The 12902-nt window shown below is 35.9% G+C and overlaps 1 long non-coding RNA gene across 1 annotated transcript; it reads left to right on the forward strand.

Annotated features, from left to right (window-relative positions):
* The first annotated feature begins 6793 nt into the window (after positions 1–6793).
* LOC147557378 (uncharacterized) lies at positions 6794–8975 on the forward strand. Its single transcript, XR_015235189.1, has 4 exons — positions 6794–7536; positions 7611–7662; positions 8287–8354; positions 8521–8975. It is a non-coding gene; the product is annotated as an uncharacterized LOC147557378 (long non-coding RNA).
* Positions 8976–12902: the final 3927 nt, after the last annotated feature.

Genomic DNA, 12902 nt, shown 5'->3' on the forward strand with positions numbered 1-12902 from the left:
AAAAGTTTCTACTTCACATCGGTTCCACAATGTCCACTCTTTATCATTCGTCGTTTGTAACTGTATGAGGTTGTAACAATGAATTTACTTAACACTTTTTCAGGAGCCTAAAATACTCAAACTACTCTCGCGTCCTAATGGTGATCTATTTAAGGACTAGGTTCTTTTTAATTTTTTAAAGAGGGTTTATCTAATTGAACTTTCTTCTTTCAGTATTTTTTTTTTCTTTTTTCATATCTTCTTGAATTGATTTACGTATTTGTTTTGTGTTATCTTTCTCAAGTATCGATGTGATGGGATCATGGGACGACTTGTCTTAGTTTTCCATGTTAACGTCAGAGAGGCGATGGGTTAAAAAACCACACTAGTTCGTTACTTTTTACGGTGTTTTCAATACATATATGTACTCATTTAATTCTTATTGGTTTGCTAGGATAATTGGGGTCAACTTTGTCAAATCACCCGTGTTAAGGGCCATTATTTTTAACTTGCTTCTGTGATTTTTGTCCTTTTTAGAGAAACTATAATTAATGGAAGCAAAATAAAATTGATGTTTTCCAGGGATTTGCAACTTGGGCCAATTCCAAGTAGACACGACTTAGTTTTCGCTCCTTGTGGTTACTTTTTCCTCATTTCTAGGGGATTAACAAATCTTGTTCTCTTAATTCATAGGTTATTTATTTGACGATTGAGTACATGCAATTTCTTTCTTCTTATTCTAGGGACTGCATTGGAGGTTGTACTCTGTACCTGTTTGCAATCGATTTAGGAAACAGTAAGGTTTGATTGACCCCTAAAAACTTAACTTTTTTATTAGTTTCACTGTTGTTCTTCTTTTAAACTCCCTTCCTCATTTTTGCAGCGTTGTTAGGCTTTAACCTTTGAAGAACCGGCATGGTTCTTTCTTGAAGGAAGTTTTATGTTGCTACATTTTTATTTTTAGGTTATGTTCGTTGCGACAGCTACAAGATGCAGTTGGCTTGAACAGTGTATTTGCGTGATTTTGCTGGTCCAGGTTCAGATGATCGCTCACATTTGGTATATTAGGACTTGGATTTAAGCTGACTTGTTCAACTCAAGGGGTTTTCTACTTTGTGTTCTCCTTAAAGCTTAGTTTACAATTTGTCGATTTTTCCTACCGGCTTAAAAATTCCTTCACCTCTAGCAGGTGTAGTGTTCGAATGAGTTGTTTCCAATTACTAATGAGTTGTTTATGGAAGGGTGTTTTCTCTCTCTTAACTCACTTTTTCAAAAAAAATTCACTGTTATAGGGGTAGTCATCGAAGCATGAAAAGTTCATTTCTTTTGATTTGCATTTTGAGCATCTAAATTTGGTTAGCTTTTATATTTGATATAGGACGGTGTTATTAGTTCACTGATATTCACTTTTTAATGGCTTTAGAAATTGTTTTATCTCTCTTAACTTGCTTTTTCAATTTTTTTCACTGTTATAGGGGCAAGGAATGAAAAATCGACATATTTCGGTCGAAATTGCCGAAATATGTCGGTTTTCCAACTTAGTGAAACGAAACATCACTTACATATATTTCGTGCATGATTTCGGTCGAAATCATTGGAAATTTCGAATTATTGTAGTTAGATTTCGAAAAATCCAGTCTAACTACAGAAACCTAACTTAAAGAACCCAAAATCAAGCATAGTTACCTTCATCTCCATCTTCTTCATTTTTTTTGTACAGTTCTTCATTATTTCCTCTCATATCTTTAATAAATCTCTTCATTTCTTCTTGAAATGTCTTTGTTTTGGCAAGAAAACCTAGAGAGAGAAAGAGAGGAAGGAGGAGAGTCGGCTGAAATGAAATCGATTTAGGGTTTCTGGTTATTAGGGTTTCTTCTGGGTTATTAATAATTACCCCCTATAAATTAGTTTTTGTTAAAGTTAACCCCCTGCTATGACTGTAAATTTCTAAATCAACCCTAACATTAACAAATTAGCCCTATTATTAAACCCTATAGTAATATTATTATTTTTTGGGTGTTATTTATAATAAATAATTCAATTTAGGACCCCAATATAACTACTTTATTGCAGATTAGTCCTCAAATTAAGGAACTTTGTCACAAAGTCTATCAACTTTTTTCACTTTTGCCCCCTACATCATGTTTTTATAACAATTGTTTTATGTAGGTGAAGATTTGAAAGTTGTAACTTGCGCTCGTCTTCTTTTGTGTGACATATGTGTTTTCCAATTGAAGGCATACAGTTTCCTGCTATTACTTCAAAGTGCCGGATTTAGACAATCACACTCTATATTTGGGTCGTGTGCTGATGTCAAAAAAACAATTGGCTGTCTCTTTTTTATTTGCTATTTGTATGTCTCCTGTGATTGTTTATGTGATGTTACTTTTTTTCTTTCCAGGAGGATAAGGGTCTATTGCTTTCTTTAGTTCTGTCTTCCTTTTGCAGTTACATGCTGACTGGTGGTCCAGTTCTAGTGGATTTGTGATGTGACGAGGATCTGCAGGCTCGTTTCATGTCCAGTCTTAGCAGGAGTTAAAGCTTCTAGCCAGGTCCTTTACCCATTGCTTCCTCCTTTTCTTCTTTTTTCGTCTTCTGAAAGTGCTAGTTGATGTTAGATATGTCGGTATGAAACATGAACATGACTGTTTGTGAATCCGCTCGTGGTGATGGGTATGGCTGTTTTGCGTACTTTATGACATATTGGTTGTTGGAATGTTTTTGTGGTTTGAAATCTTTATAATGCTTTACAACTATATATTGTGTTATTTTTTGGTTTTGAGGACGAGTTAGTGTGTAGTGGAGACGTTAGACAAGATTTTCTGCCGTATGAAGTTTACCTCTTAGTCCTCTCCAATTTACCTCTAGAATTAGTCCATGTTAAAGATCTATGTTGGAGTGTGCAAAATGCATTTGCTTTATGAAGGTGTTAGTTATGAAAATATAGAAACAATGAATCTACTTCATACTTTTTCATGACCCTACAATACTAAAAAAGTACTCTACCTTCCCAATGGTGATCTATCTGACGACTAGGTTCTTTTTATTTGTGAAAAGGGGTTATGTAATTAGACTTTCTTCTTTCAGTTTCTTTTCTTTCTTCATATCTTCTTGAACTGATATACGTATTTGTATTTGTTCTTGTTCTCTTCAGGCATATCTTTGACGGGACGTCTAGTCTTATTTTGCCATGTTAATGTTAAAAAGGCGATGGGTTAAAACGCCATTCTAGCTTGTTTCATTCAAGGGCCTTTTTAAACTTGCATCTTTGATTTTCATCCTTGTTAGAGAAACTATACTCAATGGGAGCAAATTGATGTTTTCCAGGGATTTTTAACTCGGACCAACTCAAAGAAGACGCGTTATAGTTTCCTCCGGAAGGGGATATCCAGATTTATGTTGGTAAGTAAGTGTTCTCTGTATGAGGGAGCTATGCAGTCCGACTCGGCCGAGTCAGCCGAGTGACTCGGGACTCGGCTCGGTCTCGGCAGTACCCCGAGCCGAGTTCCACCGAGTTCCCGAGTATAGGGTTAGCCCGAGTGACTCGGGCTGACCCGGTCAGACTCGGCAGACTCGGTCAGACTCGGTCAGACTCGACAGAGATTATCTTTTTTTTTTTTTGGAAGTCAACTACGATTTACGTATGTCGTTACATTTGGCACTTGATACATCATAGATGTGATAAGCTCGATAACCGCCCACTCAAACATTAATAGAACCGGGCCTATAGCCCAACAAGACATGGCCTAAAGCCCAACAACATTATTTACACCCTAATAACCCCAATTCAAATAACCAAAGATTCCACCTTCTCTGGGATTCGAACCTGGGACCTCCAGGGATTTCTGGAGTTTATGTCAACACCTTGGAACCACTTGGGCTACCAACTGTTGACTGACAGAGATTATCTTTCTTTTATTATTGAAGTCTGATTTGTACGACTATGGATGTTTTTTTTATATGATATTCCTAGTTATTATCTAATTAGAAAAAAACATTTAAGAAGATAAAAGTCTATTAATTATTTATGGAAACTTGTTAACATGTTTTGGAATACCAAAAGATTGTATAGAAAGTTAGAAACTAGAAATAAAAGTCTATTAATAGAGTTAGGAACTTAGAGTCTGATTTGTACGACTATGGATGTTTTTTTTATATGATATTCTTAGTTATTATCTAATTAGAAAGAATATTTAAGAAGATAAAAGTCTATTAATTACTTATGGAAACTTGTTTAACATCTTTTGGAATACCAAAAGATTGTATAGAAAGTTAGAAACTAGAAATAAAAGTCTATTAATAGAGTTAGGAACCTAGAGTCTATTTTTAAGTTTGAACTTGATTAGATTAAGTATTATCATGGTACTGTTTTATATACATATACTACTAACAATTTCATAATGACTTAGAGTGACTCGGCTGACTCGGACCTTAACTCGGACTCGGCCCTTGGCCGAGCCGAGTCCGAGTCCGAGTCGTACTACTTAGTGAGGGAGTTAATACATAATTACCTATCCAATTTTTTTCAAGAATTTGCGATATTCAAAAATCTGCTTTCCTTTAGCTTATGGCCTTTTTTCGGAAGAACAATACCATTTAAATTTCTTTTGTTCTCTTGTAATTTCTAGCTAGCATAAAAATTAAGGAATTTTCTTTAACAATTCGTCCTTAACATGTCGCGTGGACCCTTTCTCTAGTATTGGTATTCTAGGACTACAGTGGTGTACAGAGAAGCTAATTTATCTTCTTAAAAGGGGTTCCAGTCTGAAGTTAAATGTGGAAGAAGGGAGTTTTTGTCTTGAGTTTCATTTGGATAATACCTCCAAATATTTTTGTCTACTAGCTGCTTATTTGCATTTGGTATAGATGTCTTGGACTTCATCTTAGTCGTAGCTTTATATGGTTTTGATATATGTGCAGAAGTTTTGGTTCTCTTAAGCGAGTTTTCAATTTGAAGTTGATTATTTCGTGGGGTTTGTTTTGTGTGTTTCTTACTGATTCAATTGTTGAGCAATTGGGATTCCTCCACTTGTCATTGGGACAGCATTGTGGAGTGTTAGCTACTACAAATCGGATAATTTCCTGGTGGAAAATAGTAACACATGACCCGAAATCTGTTTTTCTTTTTTAATTGATTGTTGCAGTGGAAGTTATCTTCCAGTGGGGGATATCTGTTCCATGCTTCCTGTACTATGACAATGCCGTTCCATTCTTTCGTTTTCAACTAATCTAGGTTTTGTAGTTAATTTGTTTTTGTTGCTTTTGGTTTGCGTTTCAAACATCTAGATTTGATTCCTTCATCGTTTCTCTGATTAGGCGCACTATAATATGGGTTGGATTTTCATTCTTGATCAGTTGATTGCTTTTGCAGATTCGATAGTTACTCAATTTTTCAAATTTCGATTGTCTTTGGGTTCAACTAGATATTGGGTTCAAGTTTGTATTTGATATTGAGCCTGAGGGGGTAATTAGTTCAGTCATAATTACTTTTTGATGGCTTTAGATACTGATTCTGATGTTGATCTTATCGTGTCATTTTTTTTGATGAAGTGATCTTATCGTGTCTACAATCATAGACTCATATTCTTCCAATTGAGCCTCAGTTGTGTGGCTTGCACGGAAGATTTCAGGCGGACAGTAAGATCAGCTGTGTCGATGTATCAGATATGTGAGTATAGAAACTTAAACATGATCTACTTTTTCAGTTATTGTTTTTCTAGAATCTATTCTCGGTTGGGTTTTCTTTACAGACGTTTAGGTTTCTGTTCGTGCTAATGGGTTTGCCATGTTTCGCATAACTTCATGACATCTTGGTTATCTGTATATTTCAACCCGGAGTTAAAGTTTGAGAATGTCTTTGAAGTGATTGTTTTTTGTCCAGTTGGTAGCACACTTCCTACAACAAAATATGCAATGCATTGTAGGTTTTTCAGTTCATTGTTAATACTGAAAATATGCAATATAATAAGTTTCACCATGTTCAAGCGGATTTTTTAGAGGAGTTTTTGGTTTTTGTGTCGGTTGATATCACGTTCGAATGTTGACCAATATTTATTCCTTCACTTTATTACAGGGACAACGTTATGGAGTGTTAGTTTCTAAAATTCAGATGATCTCCATTTTGATGGGATAAATGAATCTTGATCTCTTAGCTGTTTAAATTATGTCCAGATGATGAGCGATTTGGTTTTTTGTTGTAAAGGAGGTTCTATATGCTAACTTTGTTCTTAAGTTCATAGGTTCTTTTTTTCCTATTGAGTACAGGAAATTTCTTTCTCCTTCTTGGAAGTCTATGCACTCTATGCCTGGTCAACCTAATTTAGGAAGCAGTAGTGTTTTAAGTGACCCCTAAAAACTTATTTTCTTTATTAGTTCTTCTGAACATCCCTTACTCATTCAATGCGTTGATTAGGATTTAGCACTTGACGATTTGGTATGGTTCTTCTTCTGAAGGGAGTTTTCTATCCTTGGTTTTTTTTGTTTTGAATTGTTCAGCGTGTGCCTCGAACCCTTGATGATTTGGTATGGTTCTATATGCTAACTTTGTTCTTAAGTTCATAGGTTCTTTTTTTCCTATTGAGTACAGGAAATTTCTTTCTCCTTGTTGGAAGTCTATGCACTCTATGCCTGGTCGTAACCTAATTTAGGAAGCAGTAGTGTTTTAATTGACCCCTAAAAACTTATTTTCTCTATTAGTTCTTCTGAACATCCCTTACTCATTCAGTGCGTTGATTAGGATTTAGCACTTGACGATTTGGTATGGTTCTTCTTCTGAAGGTAGTTTTCTATCCTGGGTTTTTTTTGTTTTGAATTGTTCAGCGTGTGCCTCGAACCCTTGACCTCTAAGGTGGAAGATTATACCTCTTACCATTCTAACCAAGGGTTGTTGCCTTTCTATCCTTGGTTGCTCTATGGGAGTAAGTTTTTGTTGTTTATGTTGGTTCCGCAACTACTAGGTGCAGTTGGATGTAACGGTGCTATTTGTGTGACTTTGCTTATCGAGATTCAGATGATCACTGGTGTTTGGTATTGAAGGAGTCGGATTTAAGTTGAGCCTGCTAAATAGTAAGGGGCTTTCTACTGGAGTTGCTTTTCTGAAAGTTTAGTTTGAAATGCGTCCATTTTTGCTACCGTATTCAAAATTCCTTCACGTTACTTTTAGGATTTGACTCCTGTAGCGGGACAAAAGTGTTGTCCTGATAAAAAGTTTAGTTGTAACATTGCTTCCTTAACTTGTGTTTCAAGCTTTTATTTCCTTCTCAATTGATGTTTTCCAGGGATTTGCAACTTGGCCCAACTCCAATAAAACGCGATCTAGTTTCCTATGAAGGGGTTTGTCCTGATTTATCATGTCTTTCGTGTAAACAGTACGCTATTAAGTTTTGTCTTCGGTTTCTAGCATGCTTTATTTTCAGCATATTTCTCCATATTTGCATTCCTTAACATGTGATGAACTTCTTTTCTTTTTCAATTTGAGAATGATTGGACTTCAGAGGAGGTTTTCTTTTGTTAGAAGAGATCTTCGTGACGAGTTCCATTTCAAATTTGCATCTTCAGGTTTCGTCCTTTCCAATTACTAATTGGTTGTTTATTGAAGGGTGTTTCTGTCTCTTACCTTGATTTTTCTTCAGGTAAAGCACATTCATATTCATCCTATTGAGCCTTTCCGGTATGGTCTCCAAGGTAGATACCGGGGAAACCGCACACTCACTTTGTTGATGTATTTGGATGTCGCTATAGAAACTTTTGAAATTGATTAGTTCTTCTGAAACTGTAAATCTAGAATTTGTTCTCGCCTTCGGTTTTTCTTCACTGATTCGTAGGTATCCTCTCCGGATTTGTTCGTATTAGTCGATATAGTTGCTTTGGCATAAACTTAGAACATCATTTTGGTGATTGGAAGGATAATTCTTTTTGTTTGATATCTTTATAATGATCTATAACCACCAAATTCTGATTAATAGGTTGCTGTTTTGGGTATAGTTGCTTTGGCATTACTTTAAGCCATCATTTTGGTCATTGGAAGGTTAAGTTTCGATTTGTGAATATCCATAGCAAACAGTTATAGATACTCGGATTAAGGGCTTAACTTTGAGAATGGTTTGAATTGATTGTTGTTTTCTTCTGTTGGTGTCCTACTTCTTGTTAATAAGATATCAGGTTGTTGCTTTTCTTTTTCTTGGGAGGCTTGCGGGACCAAAATGAAAATCTTTACGTGTATAATAGCTTATGCAATGCATTCCAATTTCCTTAGGTCATTGTTACTAATCTAATATGCATTTTTAAAAGTTTTATGATGTTCTACAGGGAAGTTGGTGTCTTCGTGAGGAAGTTGAGCTCTCTGCTTAACGATGATTTCTTCTAATAAAAAATCGGTAACTGTGTTTCCATTTTCTTTCGCAGGCCTCTTTGTGATGCAATAGTTATTTCTCTTCATCCTGTTTTTCCATGGACGGTGGCTTTTTAATCTACCTGCTTTCTTTCTTTTTGTGGCCTTTATTGTCCCCTTATAAGTAATTATTTCACTTTATTATTTGGTAGGAGGAAGGGCCGCAGAGGTCAGCTATGAGGATGTAACTGGGATGTAGCCGAAGGGGTGTTTCTTAACTTGCTTCTTTAAGTTTTGTCCTTGTTGGCAGCGCCGGCCCTGAGGCCAAAGCGGGCAAAGCCTCGCTTCGAGCCCCAGGGGTCAAAGGGCCTCCCAGGAAGATGCAAAAATAGAAGTAAAGGGGGCCCTCGACTTTGTTTATATATTTAGATAAAAATTCTAGAAGTAACAAATATTCTACTTTAGCTTAGTTGGTTGATGAAAATTTTGACTTTCTTTTAAAGTTTTAATAGTTTTGAATCTAAAGTTTTCTCCTCTTTAAGACCATACCACCATTACCCACCCCTCCCCCGCACTATAACTAAACAACCACCACTACCCCACCGTCACGATTACTAAACATACACCACCACTGCCACCACACCTTTTCACGATTACTAAACATACCCCAATCGACATTATCAACTTCAGCCATCAGATTACTACACCAAAATGAAAGAAAGAAGAAGGCGGAAAATTTTTGCTCTCTCACTTCATCTTCTTTAAGAACCATTACTTGTTAGTTTTATTTTCTAATTTCTGATATTTTTGTTCAAGAAAAAAGAAACCAACCATACTCATTGAGTTGCTCACTTGCTCGTGGAACCACTGAATCGAAAATTCGACTAAGGACAGACTGGTGCTTTCTCCCAGCCTGAGTCAATTTTCGAGTCGCTCGGTCAGATCGAACATAAATGCATAGTTATGGACATAAGTTACATGCTTAAACCCCACATTAGGTGTAAGAAAAATGTAGAATATTCTGGCGTAGGGAAAAATTGCGAACCGCATGTGGGCCACATTCTCAAAAACTCGCTTTGTTGGAGGAAATGAGGAATAATAGTTGCCACATGCAATTTGATTATGGAAGAGGGATTCCCCTCTCTCTCTCTCTCCCCCTCCCTCTTTGTGTTTTCAATTTTTATTCTTGTTAGAGATGTTTTTGTAGAAGCATGACAAGTTCATTTCTTTTTTCCCAGCAATGTGAGAGTTGTACTTATTTCAAGGAAATGCAGGTTTTCCTATCCTCTACTGTCGTGTACAAGTCTTCTTCCTAATTGTTGCTTTATGAAGGTGTTAGTTATGTTAGTCTTCTTCCTTATTGTGTTGTTCTTTTTCTCAGGCGACTTTGTCATGGGACGTCTAGTCTTATTCCGCCATGTTGATGTTAAATCTTTCCATACTAGGGTATTTCTTATTAGTTATAAGTATTGATTTGATGTTATTCGGTTGCTAGGATGATTGGTGTCAACTTTGCCATGTTAATTGTGTGAAGGGGGCTTTCTGAACTTGCTTCTTTGATTTTTGTCCTTGTTAGAGAAACTATAATAAACGGAAGCAAAATCAATTTATATTTTTGAGGGGTTTGCAACTTGGACCAACTCAAGATGACGCGGTATAGTTTCCTCTGAAGGGTTTTTCCTTATTTATCTTGTTGCATATGTATTCGTTGTATGAGGGTGTCAATACCTAATTACCTATCTAAATAGTTTTCAGGAATCTGTGATATTCAAAAATCTAGTTTTTATCTTTCGCCTGTGGCCTTCTTCGGTGGTATAACAGTACTAAATTTCTTTTGTTCTCTTGTAGTTTGTAGTTAGCATAAACATTGAGGAATATTCTCTAACAGATTGTTCCTAACATGACACATGGACCCTTTCTTTGTTGTCTTCTCTAGGAACAAGTTGGTGTACTCGTGTATGTAGGAGTTAATTTATCTTCTTAAATGGGGTTCCCGTCTCAAGTTCAATGCGGACGAAAGGAGTTCATTGTCTTAACTTCCATCTGGAGAATACTTCTAAATTTTTTCTGTCCTGTAGTTGCTTAGTTTGTGTACGTGTCTTGGACTTCATCTTGGTCGTTGCTTTATAGGGTTTGGATACATGTGCAGAATTCTTGGTTCTCTGAAGAGGGTTTTGAATTTGTAGTTGATTATTGAGAGGTGTATTTGTTTTGTGTAGGCTTTTTACTGGTTCTGGCAATTGGGATTCTTCCGCATATCAGCATGACAGCATTATGGTGTGTTAGCTAATAAAAATCGGCTAATCTCCTGGTGCAAACTAGTAACTCTTGAACTCCCTCCCTAAATTATGTTTTCTTGTTTAATTGGTTTTTTAGATGAAAGTTAACTTCTTGTGGGGGATATTTGTTCTATGCTTCCTGTGCTATGACAGCGCCATTCCATTGTTTAATCTAGGGTTTCGTAGTTAATTTAGTTTTGTTGTTTTTGGTGCGTGTTTTGAACATCTAGATTTGATTCTTTTATTGTTTCTCTGATTAGGTGTAGTTTAATATTGGTTGGATTTTCGTTCTTGGTCAGTTGATTACTTTTGCGAATTCCATAGTCATTCAATTTTGGGAATTTTGAGTGTTACTGGATTCAATCACAATTAGGGTTCAAGTTTGTATCTGATAATGAAGGGGTTATTGGAGACAATTGCTTTTAATGACCTTATAAATTGATCCCGACGTGGATCTTTTTATCTCTTTGTGTGTGATAACATCAAAGGATTACTTTCAGTGCTTGCTGTGATGGTAGTCATGATTCATATTTTTTCAATTTAGCCCCAGCTGCTTTGATTTTCAGCCTTGTGTGATTTTTATAAAAACAAGAATAAAATCATTTGATGCCCCTAGGGATTTGCAACGCGGTCTATTTTTCTTTTTAGAGGGTTCTCTTAATTTACATTGTTTTATAAAATTCTTCCCTTAGGTAACCTTGCACATTCGAGCATTAATTTAGAATATGCTCTTCTTGCCTTGGGGTTTTCTTGACGGGTACATAGGTCTCCTCTCTGGATTTGTTTGGGTTAATCGGTATAGCTGCTTGTCATAACTCTAGAACATCATCTTTGTCAGCAGATTGTTTATCTTCTCGTTTGGTGTCTTTCTAGTGATCTATAACCACCACATTCCCTAAAAGCCTGCTGATTTAATAAAAAAAACATTCTGATTAATGGATTGCTTTTATGGGTATAAACGCGTTGGCATAACTTTAAAACATCAGCTTGGTCATTTAAAGGATTATTTGTAACAAACAATGATTTATCGATGAAATACTTTAATCTAGGGTTGAACTTAGAGAATGGTTTGAATTGATTGTTGTTTTCTCCAGTTGGAATCCTGCTCTTTGTCAATAAGATCTTAGTTTGTTGATTTTCTTTTTCGAGGTATCATTGAATCGGACCTGCTCCAACGAGTTGTCATCCAGGCTTATCAGGGATTTTTTTGATGGAATGCTTGGTCCTATTCAGCCATAGTCTATTGGTTTGCTTGGAGGATTGTGGTCAACACTGCCAAGTTAACTGCATTAAGGGGGCTTCGAAACTTGCTACTTTGATTTTTATCCATGTTGGAAACGTTATAATTTATGCACCCTTAATAAGTGGAAACCCCCAGGGGGTTACAAGTTTGCAACGAGACTTGACATGGTTTCCTCTCTAGAGTGTTGAGACTTGAGAGTATTATTACCTAATTACCTACCCTAATATTTTCAGGAGTTTGTCATATTCAAATATCTTGTTCTTGTGCCCAGGAAAAATGCTATCATTTAGATTTCTCTTCTTTAGCTATGTTTATAACTAGAAAACTTCAAATGAAGAGATCATTTCAAGTTTAACCTATCTTGTTCTTGTGCCTAGGAAAAATGCTATCTTGTTCTTGTAGCCTTTATTGTCCCCTTAATCTACCTGCGTGAAATCTCTGAAAGTTGAGATCTCTCTTCTTTAGCTATGTGTATAACTAGAAAACTTCATTTGAATTGCATATTTGGCGAGTCAAGAGGGTTAGATTATTGTCATGAGTCGAGGAAAAAAGCATGAGATTTTGATAGACGCATCATGGCAGGCTTTATTCTAGAATCAGACTTTTTTTAAGATGGTTATTTGTTATCGTTCATGTCTAGAGGTAAGAAACTTAGATTGGCAATAAAGGATTAAGCATTTATGTAAAAATGTTCACCCCTGCTTCAAAATACCTTGTTTTCTTTTATGACTTTGATTTGTGTATCGAGGCAAGTGGTTTAGTATTTGATGGTAGTTGTTTGCAGCAGATTTACTGATTACCATGTTGAAGAGATCATTTCAAGTTTAAGCTTTCGTGAAGATGTTACATAGTCTCTTTGGTTTGTCCTTTAACAACTGATATTAGATTGCTTGTTTTTAAGGTTTGTTTTGTTACAGAATTTGAACGATATCCTACTCAAGGATTTCATTTCTTTTTCTTGTTTAGCGTGTTTATATTCCATATATATGATGAATATGAGGCTTCTGAAAAATGCCATTTGGGTATTGTGTTTGTGGAACTGACTTTCTCATTGTTTGCAAATGTAAACAAC

This window comes from Eschscholzia californica, unplaced genomic scaffold (assembly GCF_041429995.1).
Source record: "Eschscholzia californica isolate CP2 unplaced genomic scaffold, dmEscCali1.0.p SCAF_2, whole genome shotgun sequence".
Classification (NCBI taxonomy): Eukaryota; Viridiplantae; Streptophyta; class Magnoliopsida; order Ranunculales; family Papaveraceae; genus Eschscholzia; species Eschscholzia californica.